The sequence below is a fragment of the Manacus candei genome, unplaced genomic scaffold (genome assembly GCF_025592945.1).
Source record: "Manacus candei isolate 608988 ecotype Guabito, Panama unplaced genomic scaffold, ASM2559294v1 h1tg000046l, whole genome shotgun sequence".
In the NCBI taxonomy this organism is placed as follows: domain Eukaryota; kingdom Metazoa; phylum Chordata; class Aves; order Passeriformes; family Pipridae; genus Manacus; species Manacus candei.
In genome coordinates, this window is record NW_026138094.1 from 896571 (window position 1) to 910209 (window position 13639).

The window sequence follows — 13639 nt, forward strand, 5'->3', positions numbered from 1 at the left end:
TATACATTGCAAGTGTCATATAAGTTTTAAATAGTCATAATAAACAATAATAATAACTACTCTGTAATATTAATATATTGTAATAATGATGATGATGGTAATTCTTTGAATACACACACAAATCTGCATTGCCAGGTGCCAGATATAATAATAAATGTGTATAATGTCTCCAATAATAATGATAATAATAATGATGATGATGTCAATATCTGCTCTAATAATATATGTAATATAATATTAATTCTATGAATGCACACACAAATCTGCATTGCAGGTGTCGCATAAAAGTAAGAAATAATAAATACATAATAATAAAAATGTCTCCTATAATAATAATAAATCTTAATATCTGCTATAATAATAATAATAATAATAATGTATGTAATATGTTATTAATCCTATGAATACACACACAAATCTACATTGCAGGTGTCACATAAAAGTCCAAATATATGTAATATAATAATATATTTGTAATGTAAATTTATATATATACACACACTAATCTGCATTGCAAGTGTCACATGAAAGTCCAAAGTCATACATAAAATAATAATATCTCCTATAATAATATATATAATGCAATATTAATGTAATTATATACTCATGCCCAAACAAGTGTGTATTGCAGGTGTTATATAGAAGTCCAAAATAACAGATATATAATAATATTTGCTAAATTAATATATATAGTGTAATAGTAATATAATACTATATACACCCAGAAGAATCTGCATTGCTGGTGGCACATAAAAATCCAAATTAATATGTATTAATATGTGCTATAATAATTTATGTATTAGTCATACATCTATATTCACATACATACAGAAAAATCTGCATTGCTGGTGTTATAGAAGTTCAAAATTATATATAAATTAATAATATATATTATAATAGCAATCGTAGCAATAATAATAATACCAAAAAATCTGCATTTCAGGTGTTGTGTAGAATCCCCCAAATAATTAATCAAGTAAAAAGCTCTATTGTAACTTCATTGTCAAGCTCTAACCCACGTAAACCCTTTGTGCTCTGGAAAAGCACAGCTGGGATGGGCACCTCAGTTATTTGGGGGAGTATTTAGCACTGGGAATTTGTGTAATATGTTAATTAGTGCATGTGTTAATGAAGGGTGAGGTGTGTTAATTGTATGTCGGATAACTGGAGATGCTGCTCCAGTGTTTGGGCACGTCACTGGGAGGTGACATTTATATTTATTTCATTGATTCATTCAGTTTTAAAGGAATTCTGGTGAATACCTTGGAACAGCAGCTGCTCAGTGCTGGGACGAGGATGATCTGGAATTCCCAGCGGTGCTGGCAGGGGATGTGTTGCTGGGCAGGGATATTTGTGGAGCAAATACAGCACAAGGCTCGTTTCCCCCCTTTTCCTTCCTTTTTTTCCTGCTGATGGAAGCATGGAAGGAGCTGCTCCTGCATCCTCTTGACTGCCACTGGATGTTTGCTTTAAATCTGAATGTTCTATTGGACAAGTGTTGGATTAGCATTAAATGGGGAAATAATGGGAAAAAAACTGTGGGGAGAGCACAGACCTTCCGAGTCCTTTGTGACCTGTGGAATCTGTGTAAGAGTTCCCTGTGGTGCTCACCTGCCATTCCAGTTCCCCATGCAAATGGCCAGTCCGGTCTAAATTCCCCCAGAATTTACTTTTACTCCCCATTTTTGCATCGTGTGGCTGCTTAAAATGACGGATAACCCAAATCCTGCTGCTCCGCTTGTGCGGACGAGGATCCACCTTCCTTTCTGCAGTGGCATTTCCCAAACTGCCTCATGTCCGTGGGCACAAAGCCCTTTGCTTCTTGCATGTTCTCAGCCTAACAAGTGGTCATCCAGGAGCTGTTAAGCCTGGATTAATCCTGGGCTTGGGCTGCTCCAGGGGGGATTACAGAGCGTAATCTTGGCATTAACACCAGGAGATGGGAGCGGAGCTTCCCAAAGTGCTTACACAGCACAAGGAAACGGTGCCGGCGCCTTCGGCCTCGCGTGCTGCTTTGGGCTGTGGGGGACACAACGGAGCCTTCTGGAATTACATCCCAGTTGGAATATTTGTAATAACAGAGATGCAGCCTAAATACCGTCCTGCAGGAGGGAATTACGTGGGTAATGAACGGGTGCGACCTGCCTGGTGATGTCCCGGGTTTTTCTTCCTGGCTCGTGCGGCCCTTCCCTCTCTCCAACATCTGGTTTTCATCTGCTCCAGGAAAGCCAAATAATTTCAGTGAAGCTGAGAGAAAACATGCTTTTAAAAAAACCCCCAACATGTTGGTGTTAGCCTGGGTTTCTGCTGGGGTTAATAATTGGATTTATCGGGTTGTGGACAGAGTGGACGCTCCCTTGGATGGGTGAGTTGGTGCATTGTCTGCTGGACAAGGCAATTATGGCTGAGCCAGGGCTGAGTGACACATTCCTCCTGCAGTGATAAAGAACATGAGTTGGGGTTACTCTGAATTTTGGTGCATCCTCTCAGCAGAGCAGTGAGGCACAGGGGGGATGGGAACAGCCTTGGTTCAGTGGGACTGGCCGTGCTTCCTCGAGGATCAAGGATACAGGAATATCTGTGTCTGTTATCCTACAGCAAACATGTGTTTCCTAAACTGCCAGCTACTGGATATATTGAAAGCAAATAAGTAAGTAATATAAATAGGAACCAGGTTAATTAAAAACCTCGCTGTGTAACATATGAGATATACAAACACCAAAGCAATATATATGCAAGATATAGAAATATTACATAAAAATACCTTATCCTCTTTATATCTGCACCTCTAAATCTGAATAAGGTTGTCACTGGGGCTGATTTTAAAGCTCAGCCTAGCGTGGCTCAGCGCCTGCCTAATCACCCCCACATTAGCAGCCCCCCCTTGACTAAGTTTTTTAATTGCACTTTATTGATCACGGGGCTTTTAAAGACGTCTGTGAGCCCCGGCAGCGGGACCTCCAGGAACACTCAGGCTTTTTGCTTTCCATTTAGGCTGCAAAACCCTCGTGGGCCATTAGATGGTCTGCCCTCAGTGGGGTTTTGGTGCTGTGAAAGCTTCATTAAGACACAATTACGAGTAAGCAAAATATTTCTGCTTTTATGTATCAGTTGCGTCTGTTCGGCGGGAGAAATGGAGCTGGGAGGAGCTTCTGGAATAACTAGGACGTCTCACCTCCTGGCTTAAGGCACAAAAGCAAATATTGAAGGAGCCCAAAGTTTGTATTTTGATTTAATGGTTGTAATTTTTAAATTGCTTTACAGTTATCACGTCGTAAGATCTTCACCACTAATTTTCCCAAAGAGTTTAATTAAGGTTCGAGCTTTCAACTGGAAATTCAAAAAGAAAAATAGGTTTGGACTTACTGTTAAGTAAAAAGTAGAATAGGTTCGAGTTCTTGCTTTGAAGATTTATTAAGTTTATGCTTTGAAAGAAGACACTGTGTTTCATGGAACCAAGGAATGGGTCGGCTTGGGAGGATTCCCATTTGTTTGACTTGACTCAACCCACAGTTGATTTTACTTCATCCCCCGATTGCCAGATCCACACTTGAATTTCTTAGGAGCCCAATTCCTCCGGCCCAGGATGCCATTGGGGCAGGGCACTTCCACTGCTCGGAGAGTCTTCAGGAGAAGTTGTGCTGGTTTATTTTTTGCTCCTATTTTCTTCCTTGCCATCGAATCAGCTCGGTTTAATTTTGTGCATCTTGCTGGGGCAGTGCCAGGACTGGGGTAAAGAGGATGAGAAAGGTGAAATTCTGTGAGTCAGGACCTAACTGTGTGGATAATTCCATGGGGATATTTCCCCACCTCTTTCTACCTGTCACCTGAGTTATCTTTGATGTGTTTGTTTTCTGAAGTGGCACTGGAAGAATTGCAAATGCAGTAATATGTTTTTAGGCTGGCTCAGGATCTTGATCCTGTTGGGAATAGGATCCCCCATGTATTTGTGCTGCATCCCAGGGAGCAGCAGAGTATAGGTGGGAACCTCTTAAAGTGATATTGGTCACTTGTTGTCAAACTTTGATTTTGGGGCCCATCAGCACCAATTCCCTCCTGTTTTCCCCCTCTTTTTTTGTACAGTCCCCGATATTGTGGGATTTTTTTTTCCCCTTCCTTCTTTCAATTCCCACCTGGGTTTTAATTCTTACAGTAACTTTAGCCTGGTGAGTTTTCAGTAGCTTCCCTGGTCCTGGATGTCATCCAAGGGGAGCAGGAGCAGTGAAAAGGAGAGATGAGCGGGGTAAGGCCTCGGGAATTGGATGCCGGAGCCGGGTGACCGAAGCCTTCCTGCTGAAATCTGGCCAGCACGAGGTAGGACAATCGTGCTGCTGTTTTCCTCGGGAGTTATAAACAAGAGGATGAGGCTCAGCAAGAGAAAGAAAGGTTTCTTTCTGTGGTTTCCTTTTTGTCAGTGGTTGGGTTTCCTTTGCCACCCTCCTGAGCTGCAGGCAGAGCCGTCTGGAGGAGAAATGCTGTTTGCACACGAGTTTCATTTTTGAATGGAGTGTTTCACTTGCTCATTAGGGCCAGTGAAGAAATACATTTAATACCTTTGCTTTAAAGAGGCAAACAAACCTCTCCTTAGCTCCCACTGATGGGGTTTTTTGGGGGGGGGGGGTTATAAAGCTGCTGTGAGTGAGCCAGCAGGAGCAACATCCCCATCTTTCCCACTGGGATAAACAGATGCACTCCAACAATTCCTGCTACATCCTGCCTGGGTTTTGTAGTGCAAAAAGGAAACAGAATCATAAGGAGGTTTAAATAATAAATTCACATCATCCCAAAGGCAACCAGAGTGTCTGGGCCCCTTCCTTCAACCCCACTTTCAGGGTGATGGGTACTTTATTGTTTAAGGGAGGGATCTTTCAGCCCTATCCCCATAAAATCTTTCCAAATCCCTCCAGATGATATTTGTGGAGATATTTAGACTCTACAATGACCACTGGAGCGATGGTGTCCTTGGTGTTCTCAGGTTTGGATGGTGTATGATGAGATTGTTGTCTGACAGCAGGGACTTTATAGCTCCATGTGTGGAATAAAGGCTTTGGAAGTGGTTAATGGAGAAAGTGAGATCTGGATCTCAGACACCTCCCAGTCTGATTCCTCCACACACACATGCTCGATGAGTTGGATTGAAATCATGGAAACCATGATCTCTGTAGCTCTGCCTCCTGAAGGGAGATCCAAGGCATCAAAGCTGTGGGTTTGGATGTGAATTTGTCTGTTGCTCTTTATCGAGAACACAAAAATTCCCTGTTGGCTCAGTCGTTGTGCAGTCTCATGGACCCTCAGGAAGCTCTGTGTCAGTCAAGGCTGATGTTTGTCATGACTGGAGAGCTGGAGTTGTGCCTTTGGGCGTGGTTCTGCCCTCGGTCCTGCAGGCAGGGCTGCTCCAGTGTTCCATCCTCCATCCCAGAGCAAGCGCCGGAGCACCAACAGCTCCTTTCCTTGCAAATAATTGCTGGTTCTCAGTTCATTTCTACAAACCAAGTGTCATTAGTGCTGACCCCCTCTTCATTCTGATGTGCTGCTGTGTGTCAGGTCACCGCTCGCTTCCCAATAATAGCTGGGAATGTGGTTTTATTTCAGCTATAAATTATGTATCACTGCTCAGCACAGGGAGTGCTTGTTTTTCCCCTTCCTTTTCACGTCCCTGGGCTCCTCTGCTTAAAGATCCTTTTCTCCCGTTGGGTTCAACTGATGAATCTCTTCCTAAATTCAGAAAACACGCTGTGAATTTGTCCTTGAGTTTGTCTCAGCCTGGCAGAGGAGTTGTACTCAAATCCTGGCTGGGTTTTCCAGCTATTCCGGTTGGGCTGGTTAAAGATACTGTTACATTTGGCTACAAAATTTCCCACCTCCCTCTGTGTCCCATCGCAGCTCCTTTGATATCGACAACAGCTTGTGATTATAGTTTTATGTGCTGTATATTTAGTTACAGAAGAGTTACCAAAAGGCTTAAACAGGCTGTGGTGATTGTTCAAAGGCTGAATGAAGAAATGCTGGTCTGGATTTTACTGTTGTGAAGCTTTCGGGTTTCTACAAGGGGAGTTGTAAACCCTTTGTTTAATTACTCCATGATGGAGAGGGAACATGTTGGCTGAGTGTGATCAGGGTAGAGGGTGATCAGGCTGGGTGGGGATGAGGGAACAGAAAAGCTGGTATAACATACTAGATGTGATTCTGTGAATATCTGTGGAGTGGAAAGCACCGTTTCAGGGAAACAGAGGAGAGGGAATTTAAGGAGCCTGTACTCTCACAAAGCTTTGAAATTAATTGGATAACGAAGCCTGGTTTGCCTTTGCTCAGGCAGGCAATGCCCCTGGGAATTTTCCAAGTGGATCTGCTGCATTTCTCCCCTGTCACTGTGCCGAGTGTCACAGCAGAAACTCCTGCACAGCTCCCAGTGCAGCCAGTGGAGCGGTACCTGCCAGCTGGGAGCAGCTCCCAGCTCTCCCTCCATCACACCCCTTCTGTGGAGTATCTTGCACTTGAACTGTGTTGCTGCACATACATTGTCCTGTGTTCTTTGGGAGAGCAGCAAGGTTTGAAACGCTGGTGTTCCCCCGAAATATTGTGCACCAAGACTAAAAGGGTGGCAAAGTTAAATGCTGTTAAATGCCTTTGGAGGGTTAATTTGTTCTTAGGTGTTCTCAGTGACACAGAATCTTCCTTCTGCTTCCCTTCCCTGCTCTCCTCACATCTGGGAGCACCTCAGGGTCAGTGCCGTGAAATTTGGAAGACATATTGCAGCTGGTGGGGGGAGATCCCAGGAGGAGGTGGAGTGGAGCTCAGATCCTGCTCTAAAAATTGGGCCTGCATTCCTTCCTCTGCTTTGCTCCATTTGGGGTCAGTCAATGCCAAGTGGAGGGGTTTGAGCAGGCCCTTTGCTCCTTGAAGCCTTGCAGAGGTATGGGATGTATATAGTGACTGCACAAATTAACACTTGAAGTGTTGTTAAAAAATCCTGCACCTTAATGGAAGATACAACTTCAAACTGCATTTCTTAATATCTGCATGGAAACCCCTGGGATTGAACCAAGGGGCTTTCCAGTCCCCACTTCATGATCTCTCTTGCTTGACCAAGGTGGATGATGAAGAGCTGCTGCTCATCTTCATGCAGGGAGAAGGAGCAGCGAGGGCTCTGCATCCTTGGAATGCAAACACGTCCGTGCTGGCACACCAACAGATGGCTTGGTTGGACTCCTGCCCTTTCCAAAAAGCTGGAGAAGATGTTCCCAACACACCATCGCAACCACTTGGCGTTTTACAAAGCCAGCCTGGGAAAAGGTGGATGACAGAAAAATCCCTGTGTTGGCTTTGACAGTGTTTTCTGCGGCCTGGAAACTTGGAATATAAAATCTCCCCACGTTTCCCTTCATTTCATTAATTCAGGGCTTTCTTTCTCTGCTGGATTTTCTTGCCTTTAGGAACCCAAAGCTGTTCTCAGAAATCCCGGCCTTGGCAGTAGAGAAGAACATTACACAAAGCTAAAGAGGTGGTTTTGGCAGGGTGGCCCTGGAAGTGAAAGCTCCTTCCCTGCCTGGAGCCCTCTCTCCTGACAGGCGGAATTCCAGGGCTGTGCCCATCTCGTGCCGCAGGGCATCGGCTGTTCCTGCTGCAGCTGCTCCTTTCTCTGGTGTCAGATTTACCCCCAGCTGAGTAACCTGTGCCAGTTTAGAGTTTAGTCTCCATCATGACCCCAAGGAAACCCACACTGAATCCCTCTGGGAAGGTGACAGGTGGGACCTGTGGGATTGTCCTCTTTTACTGAAAATAGACTTTAATCACTTGCATCCTCTCCTAAGAGAAATACCTGATAGGAAAATGTTGATTTTTGAGACTTTTTGCTCCCTAAAAATAACCAGTGTCAGCTGTTCTTTTTCCTGGCACTTATCAAATATTCTGGGCCCTGATAAGAGAATTAAGTTTTTTCAATGAGATTTATTATGATCCAATAAGATAATATTTTTTTCAGTGCTCCACATTGGTCTGTCTCCTGCAGGTGTTGTGGAAAGTCAGTCGTGTGAGGAGCAGCTGAGGGAGCTGGGGGGGCCCAACCTGGAGAAAAGGAGGCTCAGGGGGGACCTTCTCAATCTCTGCAACTCCCTGAGAGGAGAGGGAACCGGGGGAGAGGGTTGGGCTCTGCTCCCAGGGAACAGGGGATGAGAGGAAACGGCCTCAGGCTGTGCCAGGGGAGGTTCAGGTTGGACATCAGGAGGAATTTCTTCATGGGAAGGGCTGTCAGGCACTGGAAGGGGCTGCCCAGGGAGGTGGTGAAGTCCCCACCCCTGGAGGTGTCCAAGGAATGACTGGACGTGGCACTGAGTGCTCTGGGCTGGGGGACAAGGGGGGGATTGGGCACAGGGTGGACTCGGTGACCTTGGAGCATTTTTCCCACCTCAATGATCCTGGGATTCTGTGATCCCAATACTTCCTAATAAGCATTTTTAAGCGTGCAAATAGGGGGAAAAGGTGTTTTTAGGGATCCTTTGGACATCCGAAGCTGCCTACGGCTACTGTAATGTTGCGCTGCTGGAAAACATGAGCCCGGCAGCGCTGCCGCGGTGTGAGTGAGTCCTCTGAACTGTGGCTGAGGCACAGAAACTTGATGCTGCTGCTCAATAGCGCTTGAAATTCTGGAATTGCGTCAAGAAGGGTTGCAGATTATTTATATAATCCCCCAGAAAAGCAGGGAAGGGCTGGAGACGTGTGTATTCCCGTTTAACCTCGTCCTCCTTCGTGCCATATTTTACGTGGCAGAAAACAAACGTGGGTCTGATTGTGTTGATTTAGGGGCAGAGCTCCGATTTTATTGGGTTTTATTTTTTGGAGGGGAGGGCGGCTGGGTGTTGTTTTTTGGCCGTAAGCAGCAGAAAGTGGCTGAGGTCTGAGAGGAAGGAGAGCAGGGTAGGAGCCAAGGCGGGGCTCGGGTTTCAGTGGTATGTTTTGGTTGCTGCTAACGTGTTTTTGTTTTTCTTCATTACACATATTTCTCCTGGGAAAAGCAGGAAAAACTCTGTGTGTCAAATATACATCAGGGCTCCGAGCCTCTGCTAAGAGGTTCCAGATGGGGAGGCGTTACAGGAGGGACACTTTCTCCTGCCTTTCGGTTTGTGGCATTAGTTTTGGTGACAAACTGCAGGAAAACTTGGATCAAGACCAGAGCAAGCAGTGAATGCTTCTTTCTTTTTTTTTTTTTTTTTTTTAATGAGCATTTTTTGGGCTATCCAAGAATGCAGTAGGAAGTTGAAACTTCTTTTCCAAACATTTATGGCCCCACGTCGAATCATTATATTAAAAAAAAAAAAAAGGAAAAAAACCCTACAGTTTTGAATGGACCTTGAGAGGCCTTCTCTGGGGGCTGGAGAGTGGCCAAGCCCAGATCCCTCTCCCTGGATTAGAGGGTGATGGTTGGTGAGAAGGGGGTGGACGCTGGTGAAGATGCCTGTCGAGGGAGTCTCTTACCAACGAGCGATGTTTCACTTCTATCTGGGCAGGGCCTCCTGGTTCAGCTGAGGTGATGTTGTGTTGGAGATGCTCCTCTTCCACAAGAGCTCCCCAGGCTTTGATGGGGGCTCAGTTGGTCAGAGTGTGGTGCTGATAACACCCAGGTTGAGGGTTTGATCCCTGTATGGGCCGTTCACTATGAGCCGGACTCGATGATCCTTGTGGGTCCCTTCCAACTCAGAATGTTCTGGGATTCTGGGTTGTTTCCCATCTGCCCTCAGGCTGAGGGTCCACAGCTCCACCCCCTGAAGCAGCAGTGTGGCAGCAAGAGCTGCAGCTCAAGTGATACCAACCTGTCATCACCAGCTCTAAAACGAGGGAGTCACAGCTCCAGCAGGAGCCTCCGAGTGCCACGAGAGCTGTCAGGGAGCAACAGCGGCGATAAGAGCTTGTTGTCCTAAGAGAATGTCACTTCCTGCAGGGATGCTTTTGTGTAAGGAAGTTATGTCCTTAACAGTAGTGCTGATTGGTGTGTTGTGTCATTGGGAACATCAGTGTTCCCAAGGCAACGTGCTCCTGGCCAAAAAGCCCCCAGTCCGTGCTCCCCTGGGGAACATGTGAAGCCCTGGTTGAGGAGTGACTCTGTACAGCTTCCGTGCTGGATGAGCTAAAATCACAGGGAGATGCTCTGAAGACAGGAATTTACTCCCATGTTCTGCAGAGCACTGAAACATGTGGATGTTTGTCTGGTTTTGGAAATGGAAAAGTCGTTTTCTTTACCAGGGGCTTCAGGGCAGGTGAGACACGAGTGGTCAACAGCTTTGGAGACTGTGAGGAGGAAAAAAAGGCAAATGTGGTGCTGCAGATGTTGTCATCTCTCAAAGAATGTATTATCATGGAATTCCAGACTGCTTTGGTTGGAAGAGACCTTAGAGCTCATTCAAGTTCCACCCTCTGCCAAGGGCAGGGACACCTTCCACTAGCCCAGTTTGCTCCAAACCCTGTCCAGCCTGGCCTTGGACACTTGCAGGGACGGGGCAGCCACAGCTTCTCTGGACAACCTGTGCCAGGGCCTCACCACCCTTACCGGGAAGAATTTCTTCCCAACATCCCATCTAACCCTGCCTTCTGGCAGTGGGAAGCCATTCCCCCTCGACCTGTCCCTCCAGGCCCTTCTCCCAAGTCCCTCTCCAGCTCTCTTGGAGCCCCCTTAGGCACTGGAAGGGGCTCTCAGGTCTCCCTGGAGCCTTCTCTTCTCCAGCTGAGCTCTCCCAGCTCTCCCACCCCCCTCTCCAGAGCGGAGGGGCTCCAGCCCTCAGAGCATCGGGGTCATTTCAAGCAATTGCAGTGAAGTTTGAGTGACTCTCTGCTGGATCCAGCTCTGCATAAGGACATTATGGAAGGTGAGGAACTCATGGCATGACTTGCTGTAGTAATACACAGTCTAACATGATGTAGGTTATAACCTGTTTGGCCATCTCTTGAAATGTATCTATTAATGGGTTTTGATCTGTTGGTGCTTTGTTCCTGCTGCAGTGCTTGTTTGTGGTACTTGTATTGCCTACTGGGGGAGTGGAGATTCTCCTGCTTAAGCCATGACTTGTTTCCAAGCCATTTGATTGCTCTGGGATTGTATCTCTGTCATACAAAAAAATCCCTTGAAGCACCAACTAAGGAGATTTTGCTCCATCCCGTGACCTGTTGGACACTTGCTGTCTGTGCCTGATGGAGCAAAGTTTGTTCTTTGGCTGCAGACTGTAACTGTTGGGAGGTGGAGTGGTCACTGCAGTAACACTGAGCTTCCCACCTTCATCCTGGGATACTCCTCTAAATCCCAAGCCCAAGCCAGGATGAAGATTTTTTCCACCCGACCGCTGTGTGCGAGTTCGCTGGAAAACACGAGCGTTTGGCTGCTCTTCCCAGGGCCATCCACCCCGTGCACAAAAACATTAACAATGAGCAGAGGAGCAGGAATGTCAGCCAGACCTGACGGATTTGGCAGCCCCTGCCTCCAGGATCCATCCGTGCCGGCGTTTGCCGATGACCATCTGCCAGCTCAGCCGGGCTTTCCTTCCCATCACGGCACTTACGTAGGAAAACTGTCCCTGTTCGGGAAGAGGACTTAGGTCGGAGGCCTTGGCTTGGTTTTGGGGTTTTATTTTCTTGAATTGTGGTTTTGTGGCAATTCCTTTTTTTTAAGCAACACTTAAAAGGAAGAAGCTGCAATGGTTTGATCCTGTGCTTAAATATGGGAAAAAGGGGAATATTCTGCCAACACTGAAGCGTTTGCCAGGAATGCAGACACCAAATCCTGGTTCTTACATAGTTGATAGAGCAGAGCTTTAAATCTCCCAAACAGGGGGGTGTTGTAGTGACATTTGTAAAACTTTATCTCGGGTATCTCACCCCGGAATTTTGCTCTGGAGATTTCCATTACACTGGCACTTCTTGTAGTCAACTAAACTGGCCCCTAAACTTTCTCCAAGTGCTGCTCTCCCATGAAAAGTCTTTCTCTTCCATATTTGTATTGGGAGTGGGAACTCTACATGCACAAAGACAAACTCATAACTGAGCCTTAATTTGAAGCCTAATTGCTGCAAAAAATTGTTGGTTAATTGTGTCAGGCACTGAGCTCTGTGTGAGCAGTGACAGGACCCGAGGGAGCGGCTGGAGCTGTGTCAGGGCGTTTGGGGTGGATCTCAGGAAAAGGTGCTTCCCCCAGAGGGTGGTTGGCACTGAACAGGCTCCCCAGAGCAGTGGGCACGGCCTCAAGGCTGCCAGAGCTCAAGGAGTGTTTGGACAACATTCTCAGGCACAGGGTGGGATTGTTGAGGTGTCTGTGCAGGGCCAGGAGCTGGACTCGAGCCTTGTGAGTCTCTTCCAGCTCAGGATATTCCATGATTCTGTGATGGTGACTTGATTCTGCAGAGGGTGGATATGCTGCCCTTGGATAGTCTGTTTTCATCCCAGGTAGGGTCAGTGCAAGTGTTTTCCAGTGACAGGACAGTTTCAGGGTTAGATGGGATATTGTGGAGGAACTGTTGGGTGTGAGGGTGGTGAGGCCCTGGCCCAGGTTGTCCAGAGAAGCTGTGGCTGCCCCATCCCTGCAAGTGTCCAAGGGCAGGCTGGACGGGGCTTGGAGCAACCTGGGCTAGTGGAAGGTGTCTCTGCCCACAGCAAGGGGGGAACTGGTTGAGCTTTAAGGTCCCTTCCAGCTCAAACTGTGCTGTGGTTCTGCGATTCCGTGAGATGGAAAATTGCTGTTTGCTCTGCAATTGTGCTGCAGTGGGTGGGGGAGAAAATAACCCTGCGACAGAAATGCTGAGAGGGTTTGAAAGGTCAGCATGTGGCAGTTTCAGGGCTCTGGTCACTTGTCGAGGGGGAGGGCTCTGCTCAGGCGTCGCACACAAACACTATAAATAATTTGTGGTTTGTGCTTTTGCCCACAAAAGCAGCGCTGGGTCCCTGGGCCAGCGTGGGACACGGAGCCACAGCCGAGAGAGCTCCACACCGAGGTGTCGGCGCTTGGGCTCCTGTTTGATTGCTCTAAATTCCATTTTCAGCGCTGCCATTGGGCCCTGTCGAACCACGGCCTGAAGGATTCCCATCAGAGCTCTTTGCCTTTGCAGGAATTTGAGTTGTCACTCGGACTTTTCTGATTTGGTGCTTCTTTAGGCGTCGTGGTCTCTGCTGGAGAGAGGGGGCTCCTCATGGGAACAGAAAGTTGGGAGATGCGTCAAACTGGTGTTGTTTTACCAGAGCAGTTTGGACTGGGAAGATTTACCAGGCACTGAGCTGAAGATTTAAAAGCACTTCCCGGGGCAGGAGCAATAATTTCAAGGGATTTACTGAGGCTCTGACTCAAGGAGTCTACGTGCAGTTTGTGTCCTGGCCATAATTCAGTGTATTTCTGTTAAAAAGCAATAGAACGGGGCAAGGAGAGTGCTGGGAGCTTGGCTGCAGGTGGAATGAAAACGAGGGAAAATGATCTTTATCATCCAGGTGTTTGTGTTTCAGGGTGGACTGCATGGTCTTGGAGGTCTTTTCCAACCTCAGTGATCCTGGGAATCTATGATCTTATTGCCATGCAAGAAAAAGTCACCGTGGTGTTTTCCTGGATGCAGAGGTTTGGAAAATAACCTTATTTCAGGAAGCCATTAAAATAATCCTTATTCTGGCTGTGGGC

At 46.8% G+C, this 13639-nt stretch overlaps 1 protein-coding gene across 6 annotated transcripts in view; it reads left to right on the forward strand.

Annotated features, from left to right (window-relative positions):
• The window catches only part of MYO9A (myosin IXA), a 167252-nt gene that overhangs the window by 40618 nt on the left and 112995 nt on the right, over window positions 1–13639 (forward strand). The gene's annotated exons all lie outside the window — the stretch shown is intronic.